This window comes from Salvelinus fontinalis, chromosome 41, assembly GCF_029448725.1.
Source record: "Salvelinus fontinalis isolate EN_2023a chromosome 41, ASM2944872v1, whole genome shotgun sequence".
Classification (NCBI taxonomy): domain Eukaryota; kingdom Metazoa; phylum Chordata; class Actinopteri; order Salmoniformes; family Salmonidae; genus Salvelinus; species Salvelinus fontinalis.
The window spans coordinates 23,703,488-23,721,402 of record NC_074705.1 but is presented as its reverse complement, the minus strand read 5'-3'; positions in this window follow the sequence as shown (position 1 = coordinate 23,721,402).

Genomic DNA, 17,915 nt, shown 5'->3' with positions numbered 1-17,915 from the left:
GAAAAAATACTCAGGACTATGTTAGATTTAATTAGATAGCAATAAAAAAAAACAGGCCCATTCAATGTTGGTGTCTTGGTCTTGTCTTGGGACCCTCATTGACACTGAAAACAGCTCATACTGCTCAAAGATCACAATACTGCAAAAATACCATAACTTGTGAAATCGTTGGGAATTAATTTATCCGACGACTTTCTGTGTCACAGGTGCAGCGTTATAGCAAAATAGCTGGAAATTCAGTGAAGAGGAAAGTCTGTTAAAGTTGTTCGATATCCACTTGTAGGCGTAGGCTACTTTTTTATGTCTTACAGTGCATTTGGAAAGTATTCAGACCACTTTACTTTTTCCACATTTTGTTACGTTACAGCCTTATTCTAAAATGTATTTAAAAAAATATTTCCCTCAATCTACACAGAATACCCGATAATGACAAAGCAAAAACTGGTTTTTAGAAGTTTTTGCAAATGTTCAAATATATATATTTATATCACATTTATATAAGACTCAGACCCGTTACTCAGTACTTTGTTGAATCACCTTTTGGCAGTGATTACAGTGTTGAGTCTTCTTGGGTATGGCGCTACAAGCTTGGCACACCTGTATTTGGGGAGTTTCTCCCATTCTCCTATGCAGATCCTCTCAAGCTCTGTCGGGTTGGATGGGGAGCGTCGCTGCACAGCTATTTTCAGGTCTCTCCAGAGATGTTCGATCGGGTTCAAGTCCGGGCTCTGGCTGGGCCACTCAAGGACATTCAGAGACTTGTCCCGAAGCCACTCCTGCGTTGTCTTGGCTGTGCTTAGGGTCGTTGTCCTGTTGGAAGGTGAACCTTCGCCCCAGTCTGAAGTCCTGAGGGCTCTGGAGCAGGTTTTCATCAAGGATCTCTCTGTACTTTCCTCCGTTCATCTTTCCCTCGATCCTGACTAGTGTCCCAGTCCCTGCTGCTGAAAAACATCCCCACAGCCTGATGCTGCTACCACCATGCTTCACCATAGGGATGGTGCCAGGCCAAAGAGTTCAATCTTGGTTTCATCAGACCAGAGAATCTTGTTTCCTCATGGTCTGAGAATCCTTTAGGTGCCTTTTGGCAAACTCCAAGCGGGCTGTCATGTGCCTTACTAAGGAGTGGCTTCCGTCTGGCCACTCTACCATAAAGGCCTGCTTGGTGGAGTGCTGCAGAGATGGTTGTCCTTCTGGAAGGTTCTCCCATCTCCACAGACAAACTCTGTCAGTGACCATCGGGTTCTTCGTCACCTCCCTGACCAAGGCCTTTTCCCTCTGATTGCTCAGTTTGGCCAGCTCTAGGAAGAGTCTTGGTGGTTCCAAACTTCTTCCATTTAAGAATAGAGGCCACTGTGTCCTTTAGATCTGTCAATGCTGCAGAAATGTTTTGGGACACTTCCCCAGATCTGTTCCTCGACACAATCCTGTCTCTTAGCTCTACGAGACAATTTATTCGACCTCATGGCTTGGTTTTTGCCCTCACATCCACTGTCAATTGTGGGACCTTATATAGACAGGTGTGTGCCTTTCTAAATCATGTACAAACAATTGAATTTACCACAGGTGGACTCCAATCAAGTTGTAGAAACATCTCAAGGATGATCAATGAAAACCGGATGCACCTGAGCTCAATTTCGAGTTTCATAGCAAAGGGTCTGAACACTTACAGTACCAGTCAAAATTTTGGACACTCCTACTCATTCCAGGGTTTTTCTTTATTTTTTACTATTTTCTACATTGTAGAATAATAGTGAAGACATAAACTATGAAATAACACATACTAAAAAAAAGTTGTATTTTATATTTTGAGATTCTTGAAAGTAGCCACCCGTTGCCTTGACAGCTTTGCACACACTTGGCATTCTCTCAACCAGCTTCATGAGGTAGTTAACTGGGATGCATTTCAATTAACAGGTGTGCCTTGTTCATTTGTGTAATTTCTTTCCTTCTTGATGCGTTTGAGCCAACCAGTTGTGTTGTGACAAGGTAGGGGTGGTATACAGAAGATAGCCATATTTGGTAAAAGACCAAGTCCATATTATGACAAGAACAGCTCTAAAGTTTCTTCAACTGCAGTCGCAAAAACCATCAAGCGTTATGAAACTGGCTCTCATGAGGACCACCACAGGAAAGGAAGACCCAGAGTTACCTCTGCTACAGAGGGTAAGTTCATTAGAGTTAACTGCACCTCAGATTGCAGCCCAAATAAATGTGTTGTTTACTTGAACTCTGAAGCATCTCAACTATTCAGAGGAGATTGCATGAATCAGGCCTTCATGGTTGAATTGCTGCAACGAAACCACTGCTAAAGTACACCAATAAGAAGAAGAGACTTGCTTGGGCCAAGAAACATGAGCAATGGATATTAGACCGGTGGAAATCTGTCCTTTGGTCTGATGAGTGCAAATTTGAGATTTTTGGTTCCAACCTCTGTCTCTTTGTGAGATGCAGCGTAGGTGAACGGATGATATCTGCATGTGTGGTTCCCACCGTGAAGCATGGAGGAGGTGTGATGGTGTGGGGGTGCTTTGCTGGTGGCACTGTCTGTGATGTATTTAGACTTCAAGGCACACTTAACCAGCATGGCTACCACAGCATTCTGCAGCGATACACCATCCAATCTGGTTTGTCCTTCTTGGGACTATCATTTGTTTTTCAACAGGACAATGACCCAACACACCTCCAGGCTGTGTAAGGGCTATTTGACCAAGAAGGAGAGTGATAAAGTGCTGCATCAGATGACATCAACCCAATTGAGATGGTTTGGGAAGAGTTAGACTGCAGGGTGAAGGAAAAGCAGCCAACAAGTGCTCAGCTTATGTGGGATCTCCTTCAAGACTGTTGGAAAAGCATTCTAGGTGAAGCTGGTAGAGAATGCTAAGAGTGTGCAAAGCTGTCATCAAGGCAAATGGTGGCTACTTTGAAGAATATATTTTGATTTGTTTAACACCTTTTTTAGTTACTACATGATTCCATGTGTTATTTTGTAGTTTTGATGTCTTCACTATTATTCTACAATGTTGAAAACTGTAAAAAAAAATATATAAAAAAAATAAGAAAAACCCTTGAATGAGTAGGTGTCCAAACTCGACTGGTACCATATGTAAATAAGGTATCTTTTTTATTTTTAATACATTTGTTTAAAAAAAATCTAAAAACCTGTTGTCGCTTTGTCATTATGGGTTATTGTGTGTAGATGGATGATGATCATTTTATCCATTTTGGAATAAGGCTGTAACATAAAATGTGGAAAAGGGGTCTGAATACTTTCCAAATGCAGTGTATATATCGAGCCACTGGGTGACCCTGCAACGGTATAGTAGCCTACATAATTGGACAAATAAACTCTGTAAACCATAGCCTAGCCTACCTCATTGCCAATTTGGTTTTCGAAGTGTGTGGCACTTTCCGTCGGGACTGGAGAACACTGAAGGTGACACAGTTCAGGTGAGACCGACGGATCAGAGTCTAGTTTCCCAGTTGCGGTGTAACTTAAAGGGGCAATCAGCAGTTACTACATACATTTTGTACTGATAAATGAATATGTTAATTCTTGAAAAATGTAACTTAAATGCATCATGAGCTTAGTTCAACTTTCGTTCTCCACCAGAACCCAACATTTACTCCAAAGTTTGTAGACATTTTATTTATTTTTTACAAACACACTATAGCCTCAGAACATGGTTAAAAACTATTTTTATATCATGGATGGTCAGTCCTTGCATCCATAGCTCTATGAATTTGAGAGTGGTATAATTTATCCAGCCCCCATCCCTGAGCGTTACACCAAACCAGGGGTGGGCAGGGCCTGCTTTGTTATTGTTTCTATTGCTGATTGCCACTTTAAGTATTACGACGGTGGTAACAAATGCGTCGTTATTTACGATCCAACTTTGTAAGTGTTTACCAAACAAACAGGCAGAGTGAGCCTGTAAGAGTGACAGCTAAGAGCGTCGTTGGGGGAATGTTCGGTTTTTCACATGATTCGGTTGGGGGATCTTGTTTGAATGTTAAATGACGAGACAGAGACATTCATGCGAGTAACCAGCCTTGTTCCGTACATCACAATACACCCGGGTATCTCAAGCACCCCGGTATAAATACATGAGTTGCAGTAATGAACATTTACCAACAGATGGCATCACTGTGCTATCTTACATCCATAACATCTTCCCTTTAATAAAATAGGACAGGAGGTGTCAATTCACTAACAAAACAAACCTAGTAATAATTTCCAACATGAACAGTTTAGTATTTTTTATTTAAAAAAATTCCTCAGGTAACAACTTAACACATTTTGATAGTCTCTTTACTTTTTTATCTCTGTCTGTCAACAATCCCTGATGGGAAACCTACAGATTAAGTATTTTTGGTGGCTGAGACAAACGCTCGTAGCGTGAAAAGACAGGGGGCTTTTCTGCGAGGACTGCGGGTTCCCGCACAGGCGTGTCACCTGACTGTCTAAGGGGAGTATTGATGGGCGAGGGAGCAGCCGACCTGTGATCACCTGGCTCTTCGCCCAGTGCCTCAGGCCCCATGTGACTTGCTGGGGTTCCGTCTTTTGTCATGCGACCCCTTTGACCATCAGGGTTCTGAGTAGGTGCTGGCTCAGCAATCCGAAGGTCAACCCTGTTGCGACTGTACAGTGATCCATTCACTTCGACCAAGTAGGAGCGTGGTGCAACTTTCTGTACACAGGATCCGAGCCTCCAGAGGCCCGTCCGGTCCCCTGGTAGTGGCTTCATCCGCACCGTTTCACCCACGCTGAGCTCAGGTAAGTCTTTTGCTGATTTGTCGTAGATGAACTTGGAGACCTGTCTTCTGTGACGTAGCTTCACCAGCACGTCTGTCACCACACATGGCTCCAGGAGAGTGCTGGCTACTGGCAGAGCTGCTTTTAAGCGCTGTGCCATGAGGCGCTGGGCCGGACTGCTATCCATGCCTTCTGTCGGGGTATTGCGCCACTGCAGGATTGCTTTCCAGGCATCTTTGCCCTCTCGCAGAGCCTTTTTACAGAGGTTCTTTGCGATTTTTACTGCGGACTCCGCCTTCCCATTAGCGTTTGGGTGTCGTGGTGATGAAGTGACGTGCTCGAATTCCCATCCTGCAGCAAATTTTCAGAACTCAACTACGGAGAATTGGGGTCCATTGTCTGAAATTTCTCTATCTGGCTGGCCATAGCGGGCAAACTGAGCCTTGCAGCGTTTGATCGTTGTCTCTGCTGAGAGGTCGGGGAGGAGGTCAATCTCCCAAAAGTCTGAGTAATGATCGACTACCAGCAGAAAGTCTTTGCCACTGTGCTGGAAGAGATCTAGACTTACTATCTGCCAGGGGCGCATCGGTAGCTCGTGGGACATCATCGTCTCTCTCTGTTGCTCAATGGCATATTCATTGCAGATTGTGCATTTACTGACATAGTCTTTGATTTCACTCTGCATTCCTGGCCAATACAGTGTGTCACGTGCTTGTCTGTAACAGGCCTCACCTCCTATGTGACTTGAGTGCACAAGCGCCAACATCTCATGGCGCAGAGACCGGGGAATAACGACTCTCTGACACTTGAATATTACTCTGTTATGAACACTGAGCTCCTCTTTGACTGGCCAATATTCTCTGACGGCTAAAGCAGTTTCTTCCTTGCAGTCGGGCCAGCCCATCATAATCACAGACCTCAATGCCTGGAGTTGTCCGTCCCTGTCTGTGTGCTGTCTGATTTGTATAAGGCGCTGGTCCGTAACATTGAGGTAGTCAGCCTGGTTGATGTGTTCAACATCCACTTGCTCTGTTTGTAAGCTGCACACTGCGTGTTGTTCATGCATGGAGCGTGTGTGAATGCCTGATGCAGTAGCCCTGCTGAGCGTGTCACTCACATACATCTCTGGCCCTGGCTTATACACCGCCTTGAGGTTATAGTTTTGTAGGGCCAGTAGCATGCTCTGCAGTTGTTTTGGGGCATTCAGAAGAGGCTTGCTGAATATAGCAATAAGCGGCTTGTGATCTGTCTCTGCGGTAATATTGTTGCGCCCGTACAGGTAATGGTGGAAACGTTGGCATGCAAACACAATGCTGGGGCACTCCTTCTCTATCTGGGCATAGTTCTGCTCTGTTAGGGTGAGTGCCCTAGAGGCGAATGCCACAGGCTTGCCCTCATGCATGAGGCAACAGCCAAGTCCATATTGGCTTGAGTCACTCTGAATCGTGACAGGTTTTGACACATTGTAGTATCACAGTACAGGTGTCTGGGTGGCCAGTTGTTTTATTTCCCTCACCGCTGGGTCATGTTTTGGGAGCCAATGCCAGATGGCGTCCTTGTCCATGAGCCTCCTTAGTGGCTCACACACTTCAGAGAGCCGCGGTAGGAATTTGGCCAGGTAAGTGACGAATCCGACGAAGCGCTGCACTCCCTTCACGTCAGATGGGTGGGGCATTTCCAAGACAGCCTTCACTTTTTCAGGATCCGCCTTCAATCCGGTGGTGGACAAGATGTGCCCATGAAAGCGGACCTCTGGCACTTTAAACTGAAGCTTTTTTTATGCTTAGCCTTAGCTTGACCTGTCTGCATCTGACCATCAGGGCCAGCAGCTTGGCGTCATGGTCACATTCTGCCTCCTCATCACTGTCCCCACAGCCCACTACGAGGATGTCATCTGCTATGGGTTCCACGCCACTGAGTCCCATCAACAGCTCGTGCTGTTTCCGCTGATACACCTCTGGAGCCACGGAGACACCAAACGGAAGCTTCAACCACCTCTTCCTGCCCCAGGGTGTCCAAAAGGTGGTCATGTAGCTGCTGGGCTTGTCGAGCTTGCACTGCAGGAAGGCATCTCTGGCGTCCACGAGCGTGAAGACTCTGGCCTTTGGGAGCTTGTAAAGAACATCCTCCAACGTGGGCATAAAGTAATGTGAACGTCGCAGAGCCCGGTTGAAGTGTTTAGGATCAGTCCATTTCCCTGCTGCTGAAATTGATGCTGCTTGCGTCATAAGCAAAGACGACTAATAACCCACATTTCATGTGAAACATAGGCTAGGCCTATACATTTCGCAGACTTTTGAATGAAAATAAATAACACTATAATCTACAAGTAATTTTGATTGATTTCATGATTTGAACCCCGGTTGTCTTATTTCCTCCACAGTGCTCTAGCACACTGCACCACAATGTTCTGACTTCTGTGTTATGTCCTGATCAGTTGTAGTTTTTTTTACTGTAAGATATATTTTTTCCCCCCTGTTTTGTATATGTTTCCATGTCTGGATGTTTTAAGTACTACAGATGGAAATGAGCTATTCGCTAAATCTGGTGCGACATGTTTTCTCAGTGCTCTGAGACAGCCTATGTTTTTGTTGTGCATTGTCCCTGCCAAACAAACGTAATAAAATAAATATCAGTCTGTTTCCTTTTAGCCCACACATCTACAGTAACTAACCCTCTACTGCACACAATCAGACAGGTTTCAACCAACATTTATTTGACAAAACGAACAGCTAGACTTCCAAAACCATCGCCAATAAGTCCAAACTACCGTTGTTTAATGTGTTCGTCGCCGAGCGTTTGTCGACAGCTGCTGTGGAGATATTCGTGGCCGCGGAGAAGATTATAGCAGAGTATCAGGAACAAATCTGCCGTTCAGCAGAGGAGATCGAGCGCCTACGGAGGCTGTTGGGCATGGTTTTTCAACCAAAGATTAAGTTACATGGAGCAGGTTTGTAGCGAGCTACAGTTGTTGTCACGAAGATATTTGATTTGTAGATTAACGTTATAAGACTAGAGAATTCATGTGGCAGTTTGTAATATGCGCACTCTGAACGCAACATTGCCTTCTTGAATTCAGGGTAAAACGACTGCCCCCTTTCTTTGAAGCCACGAAATTCGAGTCCGTTTCCCTGTGCTTGACATCCAGTAGCGCAGTCTCAGCCAGGATAGCATGAAGAAAAGAGACTGCACCGTTTTCCACCTGCATCTCCATCCCGAATCTCCCCATTGCCCCCAGCAACATTAGCCTACATTTAGGCTATAGTTTAATTATATGTGTATGTCACACTATGTTGAGGTAAAGATCGGAGTATAATGCTGTATAGATGTCAACCCCAATACATGTTCATGACATCGTCATCAATCAACTGCATTGCAGTTAAAAACTACTGACTACCACCACCTATTTCTATATGCTAACTATGCTACCAGTTTATACGAATGGGAGTTAGCATTTAGCACACTTTTTCCAAACCTGAAAAGTGACGACTTCTATATTTTATGCAGTGAAAACACCAAAATATATCAAAATCGGATTTTAGTAACCACATTGTGGGCCTGTTACAATAGAGCAGTCATGATGGATTTGACAAATATCCACTCGGTTAGATCAGATTTGTTGAATGTACGCCAATCCAGCGTCCTATCCCCCATGGTCTGCTACCATTGACCTCTTTACCACATCTATCCCAATGACATATATCCCAATGACTAGCAGTCATTTAGTGTATATATATATACGTATACACTAAATGACTGCTAGGGGGTGCTGGGTCGAAGCCACCGCGCCTCCATCTTGGCACTTCGGGAAGCTATATAAAAGCATTTATTAATGTCTACATTCATTTCTGCCACATTTGTTTTATTACAGACACATTAATGCAAAAATGTTCTTTTGGCTGGGGGGGGGGGGTAAATACAGGAAAATATATAGGCAAATTAATTACTTAAAAATCATAATGTGATTTTCTGGATTTTTGTTTTAGATTCCGTCTCTCACAGTTGAAGTGTACCTATGATAAAAAATGACAGACCTCTACATGCTTTGTAAGTAGGAAAACCTGCAAAATCGGCAGTGTATCAAATACTTGTTCTCCCCACTGTATATATATATTTTTTAAATATTTTTTATTTTATTATTAACAACAAATCAATACAGAAAGTACATGAGGGAACACAAGTATATATAGATTATATACAAAGGACAATTGGGCTAGGGGGTACAATATCACATTACAATTACACAAGGACCTTAAGGGACTTAAGGGACATACATACACTTACAATTCTAACAGCTTTTTTGTTAGTAGAGTATTTAACTGTCTTAAAATACAGTCCAATTTCTTTTTGTAGGGTAAGAAAACTTGTTTCTTTTGTTTGTAAATTTACATTTGTGTATATTTGGCCAAAAGAATAATGAAATTAATTACATAAAAATGTTTCAGCTTATTTCTATTGTATGTAAAGAATCCAAGCAGTACATCTCTCCACAATAGTGTAAAATCTTCATAAATGTGTTCAATTATAAATCTACTGATGTCTTGCCACAGTTTTCTTACATGAATACAATGCCAAAAAAGATGCAACACTGTTTCTGGGTGTTCATTACAAAAGGAGCAATTTGAGTTGATGTTTTCCTTAAACTTCTTCATATAGTGGTTGGCAGGATAATATTTATAAATAATTTTAAAGGAAACTTCCTTAATTTTGTTAACAAGTAGGTATGTGTGTGTGTCACGTTCCTGACCTGTTTTCTGTTGTTTTGTATGTGTGTGATGGTCAGGGCGTGAGTTTTGGGTGGGCAGTCTATGTTTTCTGTTTCTATGTTGGTTTTGGGTTGCCTGGTATGGCTCTTAATTAGAGGCAGGTGTTTTGCGTTTTCATCTAATTGAGAGTCATATTAAGCTAGGTTGTTCTCACTGTTTGTTTGTGGGTGATTGTCGCTGTGTCTGTGTTTGTTGCACCACACGGTACTGTCTCGTCTCGTTCATTTGGTCGTTCCTGTTCATGTGTTCTTCGTTTCATGTAAGTTCGTAGTTTAGGTCTGTCTAGTTCGTTTTGTTATTTTGTATATTTAGTCAAGTGTATTTCGTGTCTGTCTTCGTCTTGCAATAAAGTATTATGTATTCATCACCCGCTGCGCCTTGGTCTACTAACTGTCCGAAAGACGACCGTTACAGAATCACCCACCAAACCCAGATCAAGCAGCGGGTTAACGGACAGCAACGACAGCAGCAGTGGGAAAAGGAGGATTGGACATGGGAAGAGATCCTGGACGGTAAAGGACCCTGGGCACAGCCAGAGGAGTGTCGCCGTTCCAAGGCGGAGCTGGAGGCATCTAAAGCGGAGAGGCGACGTTATGAGGAGGCAGCATGGAAGCAAGGCTGGAAGCCCGCAAGTACTACCCAAAAATTTCTTGGGGGGAGGGGCTAAGAGGAAGTGGGCCGAGGGCAGGTAGGAGACCTGCGCCCACTTCCCAGGCTAACCGTGGAGAGCGGGAGTACGGGCAGACACCATGTTACGCAGTAGAGCGCACGGTGTCTCCTGTACGGGTGCATAGCCCAGTGCGGGTTATTCCACCTCCCCGCACTGGTAGGGCTAGATTGGGCATTGAGCCAAATGTCATGAGGCCGGCCCTACATATCTGGCCACCAGTATGTCTCCTTGGGCCGGCTTACATGGCACCAGCCTTACGCATGGTGTCACCGGTTCGCCAACACAGCCCAGTGCGGGTTATTCCACCTCCCCGCACTGGACGGGCTACGGGGAGCATGCAACCAGGTAAGGTTGGGCAGGCTCAGTGCTCAGGGGAGCCAGTACGCCTGCACGGTCCGGTATTTCCGGCGCTACCTCCTCGCCCCAGCCCAGTACCACCAGTGCCTACACCACGCACCAGGCTTCCAGTGCGTTTTAAGAGCCCTGTTCCTCCTCCACGCACTCTCCCTATGGTGCGTGTCTCCAGCCCAGTGCCTCCAGTTCCGGCACCACGCACTAAGCCATCTGTGCGTCTCCAGAGCCCTGTACGCACTGTTCCTTCTCCCCGCACTCGCCCTGAGGTGCGTGCCCTCAGCCCGGTACCTCCAGTTCCAGTACCACGCACCAGGCCTATAGTGCGCTTCGAGAGGTCAGGGTGCCCTGTCCCTGCTCCCCGCACTAGCCTTGAAGTGCGTGCCGTCATCCCGTTACCTCCAGTTCCGGCACCACGCACCAGGCCTACTGTGCGCCTCAGCAGGGCAGAGTCGGCCGTCTGCCCAACGCCTTCTGCACTGCCTGTCTGCCCAACGCCGTCTGAGCCATCTGTCTGCCCAGCGCCGTCTGAGCCATCTGTCTGCCCAGCGCCGTCTGAGCCATCTGTCTGCCCAGCGCCGTCTGAGCCATCTGTCTGCCCAGCGCCGTCTGAGCCATCTGTCTGCCCAGCGCCGTCTGAGCCATCTGTCTGCCCAGCGCCGTCTGAGCCATCTGTCTGCCCAGCGCCGTCTGAGCCATCTGTCTGCCCAGCGCCGTCTGAGCCATCTGTCTGCCCAGCGCCGTCTGAGCCATCTGTCTGCCCAGCGCCGTCTGAGCCATCTGTCTGCCCAGCGCCGTCTGAGCCATCTGTCTGCCCAGCGCCGTCTGAGCCATCTGTCTGCCCAGCGCCTTCTGAGCCAGCCGTCCGCCCAGCGCCTTCTGAGCCGGCCGTCCGCCCAGCGCCTTCTGAGCCGGCCGTCCGCCCAGCGCCTTCTGAGCCATCCGTCCGCCCAGCGCCTTCTGAGCCATCCGTCCGCCCAGCGCCTTCTGAGCCATCCGTCTGCCCAGCGCCTTCTGAGCCATCCGTCTGCCCAGCGCCTTCTGAGCCATCCGTCTGCCCAGCGCCTTCTGAGCCATCCGTCTGCCCAGCGCCTTCTGAGCCATCCGTCTGCCACGAGCCATTAGAGCCGCCCGTCTGTCCCGAGCCATTAGAGCCGCCCGTCTGTCCCGAGCCATTAGAGCCGCCCGTCTGTCCCGAGCCATTAGAGCCGCCAGCCAGTCAGGAGCCGCCAGAGCCGCCAGCCAGTCAGGAGCCGCCAGAGCCGCCAGCCAGTCAGGAGCCGCCAGAGCCGCCAGCCAGTCAGGAGCCGCCAGAGCCGCCAGCCAGTCAGGAGCCGCCAGAGCCGCCAGCCAGTCAGGAGCCGCCAGAGCCGCCAGCCAGTCAGGAGCCGCCAGAGCCGCCAGCCAGTCAGGAGCCGCCAGAGCCGCCAGCCAGTCAGGAGCCGCCAGAGCCGCCAGCCAGTCAGGAGCCGCCAGAGCCGCCAGACAGTCAGGAGCCGCCAGAGCCGCCAGACAGTCAGGAGCCGCCAGAGCCGCCAGACAGTCATGAGCCGCCAGACAGTCATGAGCCGCCAGACAGTCATGAGCCGCCAGACAGTCATGAGCCGCCCTACAGTCATGAGCCGCCCTACAGTCATGAGCCGCCCTCCAGTCATGAGCTTCCCTCCAGTCATGAGCTGCCCTCCAGTCATGAGCTGCCCTACAGTCATGAGCTGCCCTACAGTCATGAGCTGCCACTCAGCCCGGAGCTGCCACTCAGCCCGGAGCTGCCACTCAGCCCGGACCTGCCACTCAGCCCGGACCTGCCACTCAGCCCGGACCTGCCACTCAGCCCGGACCTGCCACTCAGCCCGGACCTGCCACTCTGCCCGGACCTGCCACTCTGCCCGGACCTGCCAGAGTCCCTCAGCCCGGACCTGCCAGAGTCCCTCAGCCCGGACCTGCCAGAGTCCCTCAGCCCGGACCTGCCAGAGTCCCTCAGCCCGGACCTGCCAGAGTCCCTCAGCCCGGACCTGCCAGAGTCCCTCAGCCCGGACCTGCCAGAGTCCCTCAGCCCGGACCTGCCAGAGTCCCTCAGCCAGGACCTGCCAGAGTCCCTTATCCCGGTGCTGCCCCTTATCCCGGTGCTGCCCCTTATCCCGGTGCTGCCCCTTATCCCGGGGCTGCCCCTTCATTTAGGTGGTTTTAGTTGGAGGGTGGTCATTGGGAGGGGGATACAGAAGCGGGGAGTGACTATGGTGGTGTGGGGACAGCATCCGGAGCCTGAGCCACCACCGTGGTCAGATGCTCACCCAGACCCTCCCCTGGACTTTGTGCTGGTGCGCCCGGCGTTTGCACCTTGAGGGGGGGGTTTTGTCACGTTCCTGACCTGTTTTCTGTTGTTTTGTATGTGTGTGATGGTCAGGGCGTGAGTTTTGGGTGGGCAGTCTATGTTTTCTGTTTCTATGTTGGTTTTGGGTTGCCTGGTATGGCTCTTAATTAGAGGCAGGTGTTTTGCGTTTTCATCTAATTGAGAGTCATATTAAGCTAGGTTGTTCTCACTGTTTGTTTGTGGGTGATTGTCGCTGTGTCTGTGTTTGTTGCACCACACGGTACTGTCTCGTCTCGTTCATTCGGTCGTTCCTGTTCATGTGTTCTTTGTTTCATGTAAGTTCGTAGTTTAGGTCTCTCTAGTTCGTTTTGTTATTTTGTATATTTAGTCAAGTGTATTTCGTGTCTGTCTTCGTCTTGCAATAAAGTATTATGTATTCATCACCCGCTGCGCCTTGGTCTACTAACTGTCCGAAAGACGACCGTTACAGAATCACCCACCAAACCCAGGTCAAGCAGCGGGTTAACGGACAGCAACGACAGCAGCAGTGGGAAAAGGAGGATTGGACATGGGAAGAGATCCTGGACGGTAAAGGACCCTGGGCACAGCCAGAGGAGTGTCGCCGTTCCAAGGCGGAGCTGGAGGCATCTAAAGCGGAGAGGCGACGTTATGAGGAGGCAGCATGGAAGCAAGGCTGGAAGCCCGCAAGTACTACCCAAAAATTTCTTGGGGGGGGGGGGCTAAGAGGTAGTGGGCCGAGGGCAGGTAGGAGACCTGCGCCCACTTCCCAGGCTAACCGTGGAGAGCGGGAGTACGGGCAGACACCATGTTACGCAGTAGAGCGCACGGTGTCTCCTGTACGGGTGCATAGCCCAGTGCGGGTTATTCCACCTCCCCGCACTGGTAGGGCTAGATTGGGCATTGAGCCAAATGTCATGAGGCCGGCCCTACATATCTGGCCACCAGTATGTCTCCTTGGGCCGGCTTACATGGCACCAGCCTTACGCATGGTGTCACCGGTTCGCCAACACAGCCCAGTGCGGGTTATTCCACCTCCCCGCACTGGACGGGCTACGGGGAGCATGCAACCAGGTAAGGTTGGGCAGGCTCAGTGCTCAGGGGAGCCAGTACGCCTGCACGGTCCGGTATTTCCGGCGCTACCTCCTCGCCCCAGCCCAGTACCACCAGTGCCTACACCACGCACCAGGCTTCCAGTGCGTTTTAAGAGCCCTGTTCCTCCTCCACGCACTCTCCCTATGGTGCGTGTTCATTCGGTCGTTCCTGTTCATGTGTTCTTTGTTTCATGTAAGTTCGTAGTTTAGGTCTGTCTAGTTCGTTTTGTTATTTTGTATATTTAGTCAAGTGTATTTCGTGTCTGTCTTCGTCTTGCAATAAAGTATTATGTATTCATCACCCGCTGCGCCTTGGTCTACTAACTGTCCGAAAGACGACCGTTACAGTGTGGCAACATCCAAACTTTTTCCCAACAGATATTATCAATAAATCCATTCCAATAAGGCATGACATAAGGTATAGACATCCTGCTGAAACAAGGTTCATATCGCTCTGTTGTTGAATGGAACAAAAGAGAAACAAATCTTTCCTACTGATGAGTCAACAGGGTCAGGTCTTAAAACGTTCCTGAATAACAGAGCAACACCTGAGGAAATGGCGTCTAAAACAATTGCAAAATCTTTAGGTGTTACAGGGACCTTGTAAAGTGATAAGAATTCCTTATAACTGAGTAAAAGACCCTCTGCATTTACCAGTTGGCTCACCAATAGGATATTATTTCGGAACCAATATTCTAAAAACAAAGAAGTATTTTTATAGAATATATCCCGATTATTCTATATATAATATCTGTGTGGAGAAAAATTGTGTTTATAAATTAAGGACCATGACAAGAAAACCTGCCGATGAAAAGCAGAAATTTTCACTGGAATTTTCTCAATATTATAATTGCAAAACAACAAGAAGTTAAGGCCACCAAAAGTAGAGAAGACATGATGAGGAATAAAATTCCAGATAGAAGTGGGTCTTCTTAGGAATTGTTTTATCCAATTGATCTTAAAAGTATTATTTAAAGCAGTAAAGTCCAGAAAATTCAGTCCACCATTCTCATAAGTGTTCATTACAACAGTTTTCCTAATGTAATGTGTATGGTTTCTCCAAAAGAAAGTTGAAAAGCATCTGGTCTATCTCCTTGCTTATTTTACTGTCAAGATATAAAGATAGAGCGCCATATGTTAGTCTAGAGATACCTTCAGCCTTGGTTATTAGGACTCTACCTTTTAAAGAGAAGTCCCTCTGTAGCCATTGATTTAGCTTCTTCTGGGTATTTTTAATAAGAGGGTTAAAATTTAGTAAGCCTCTAGACTTCTGATCCTTTGTAATGGTTATGCCTAAATATGTAAGTTCTTCTTTTACTGGAATACCATAATATGAAGGTGTCACACAATCTTTGACAGCCATGAGTTCACATTTATTAATGTTAAGGTATAGACCAGACGCTTTGGAAAAGGATTGTATCACATTGATCGATATGGGAATTTGGTTAGTGTCTTTCAGAAAAAGTGTAGTATCATCAGCCAGCTGGCTTATAATAATTTCTTTACCAGCTATGGAAATACCTTGTACAGGACTATTATTTAAAGAATTTGCAAGAAGTTGGGGGATTAATAAAAACAGGTACGGGGAGATAGGACAACCTTGCCTAATTCCTCTCTTTAACTCAAATCTAGGTGAGGTGCCATGTTTCAATTTGATAGAGCTGTTCCCATTTGCATAGAGAGTCTTAATAGCCTTACAGAAAAAATCCCCAAAGCCAAGTCTCTCAAGGGAGTGGAAGAGAAACTGATGCTCTACTGTGTCAAATGCTTTATAAAAATCTAAAAATAATATGAAGCTATCCTCAGTTATTAGGTCTGAGTAGTCAAGTATGTCTAATACTAGTCTGACCTTGTTAGAAATATGTCTGTTCCTCATGAAGCCAGACTGTGTTTCATCAATGACTGCATCCAGGACTTCTTTAATTATTTTTGCAAGTAGTAAGGCTAATATCTTATAGTCATTATTAAGAAGACAAATTGGACGCCAGTTATCGATGAGCAGCACTTCTTTTTTAGGCTTAGGTAATCTAACTGATTTCCTTGGGTGACTCATTCCTACGTTTTACCTCCGTGGTCGTGTCCCTGGTCTTTTGAATTGGATTGACGATTATATCATCAAATTGATGAAAACGTGGCCATTTTAAGATGTATTAAAAAAAACGATGTTTGTGGTTGAATGTACTTCTGCCATATGCCTTTCCTAACGTTTTTGCGCTGAAGACTATTCAAAAATGGTTTTACTTTCCACGTCACTTGTATAGCTTATTGAGTCTTCACAAACGAAAGAACGGTGTCATGTGAAACGATGGCTTTGTCCATTTATGTACAGTCATTGGTTGAAACACATGCTATAGTGTAGACTAACAAAATTGTCTTGTTTTTGCAGAATTTACATCAGCATCAACAACCTACCCATTACAAAACAGAGGCATTTCAAACAAAATGGCAGGTATATCATTAAGATTATAGGTCAAAATACTGATTTAATATTTTTTCCCTCCAGACTTTTAACTAGTCACTCCTGCCGTTCCCCCTGAAAATCAGAACTGTGAGCAGGAGTGGGGGCCCAGTCTGGGGCAGGATGACCCAGAACCCACACAGATTAAAGAGGAACAACAGGAGCTCAGACTCAGTCAGGAGGACCCACCTCAGCCCTCACATCCTTACCAAAACCAAACTGTGGATGACGTAGAGAGGAGCACTCTACCTATCATCATAACTGAAGAGATCAAAACAGAACCTGATGTAGAGGGCTACAGAGTACCAGAACCAACCAGTGATCAGCCCCTCTCAGTTCATCCAGACTACTCTGTTGCAGTGGAAAAGCCATATCAGTGTAAACAATGTGGCAAAAGCTTTACACGTAAGGGAAACTTAACCTTGCATTTAAAGATACACACAGGAGAGAAACCTTATCTGTGCAAACAGTGTGGCAAAAGCTTCATCCAGAAGGGTGATTTGAACAGACATACAAGGGTACACACAGGAGAGAAATCTTATCTGTGCAAACAATGTGGCAAAAGCTTCATCCAAAAGCGAGACTTGACCATCCATACAAGGGTACACACAGGAGAGAATCCCTATGAGTGCAAACAATGTGGCAAAATGTTTAACCAGAAGGGACACTTGACCTTTCATTCAAGGAAACACACAGGGGAGAGATCATATCAGTGCAAAAACTGTAGCAAAGCCTTCAACCAGAAAATAGAACTGACATTGCATATGAGAGCTCATACAGAAGAGAGACCATATATCTGTCCTGTATGCAGGAAAAATTACATCGCATTAAGCTATTTAAGACTTGATCAGCGTGTTCACACTCGGCAGAAATCTTACCAGTGCAAAGAATGTGACAAATACTTTAGTTATAAACATCGTCTAACATCACATATGAGCACTCATACTAAAGGGCATAAATTATATTACTACACTGAGTGTAATAATAGCCTGAAATGAAAACAACAAATTAATACTTTGTCATTGTGAATTTTGTCATTGTGAATTTCTTAATACGTCCAACTTCTGAATAATTATGTTCTGTTTTCTGGCAATTAACAACAGAACAAACTGAGTAATGTGTGTTGAGGGGAAATCACCAGTCAGTATCAGTTTGGTAAACTGAATCTAGCGCTCAGTTTCAGGGACCTACCCTCCAGGACTGCTGGCTTCAGGAAGTCCTCACCGCTGTATCTAGCACAGAGCACACACTTGGATTTCTAAACAACAGGAGTTCCTATTCAATTGTTTAACAATGACATACAGGATAGCTTCTATCTGTACTGATGGTTGCATGTTAGAATATTGAAGTAGCCTATTACGTTTTTTGTTGACAATCTATATAATGCAGCAAATAATTTGTTTAAATAAAGTCGTTTTTTTCAATGGATGTCATAGTGAAACCCTATTTTTCCTATTTTTGCCTATATTAGGCAGGTTAAATACATCCTCTATC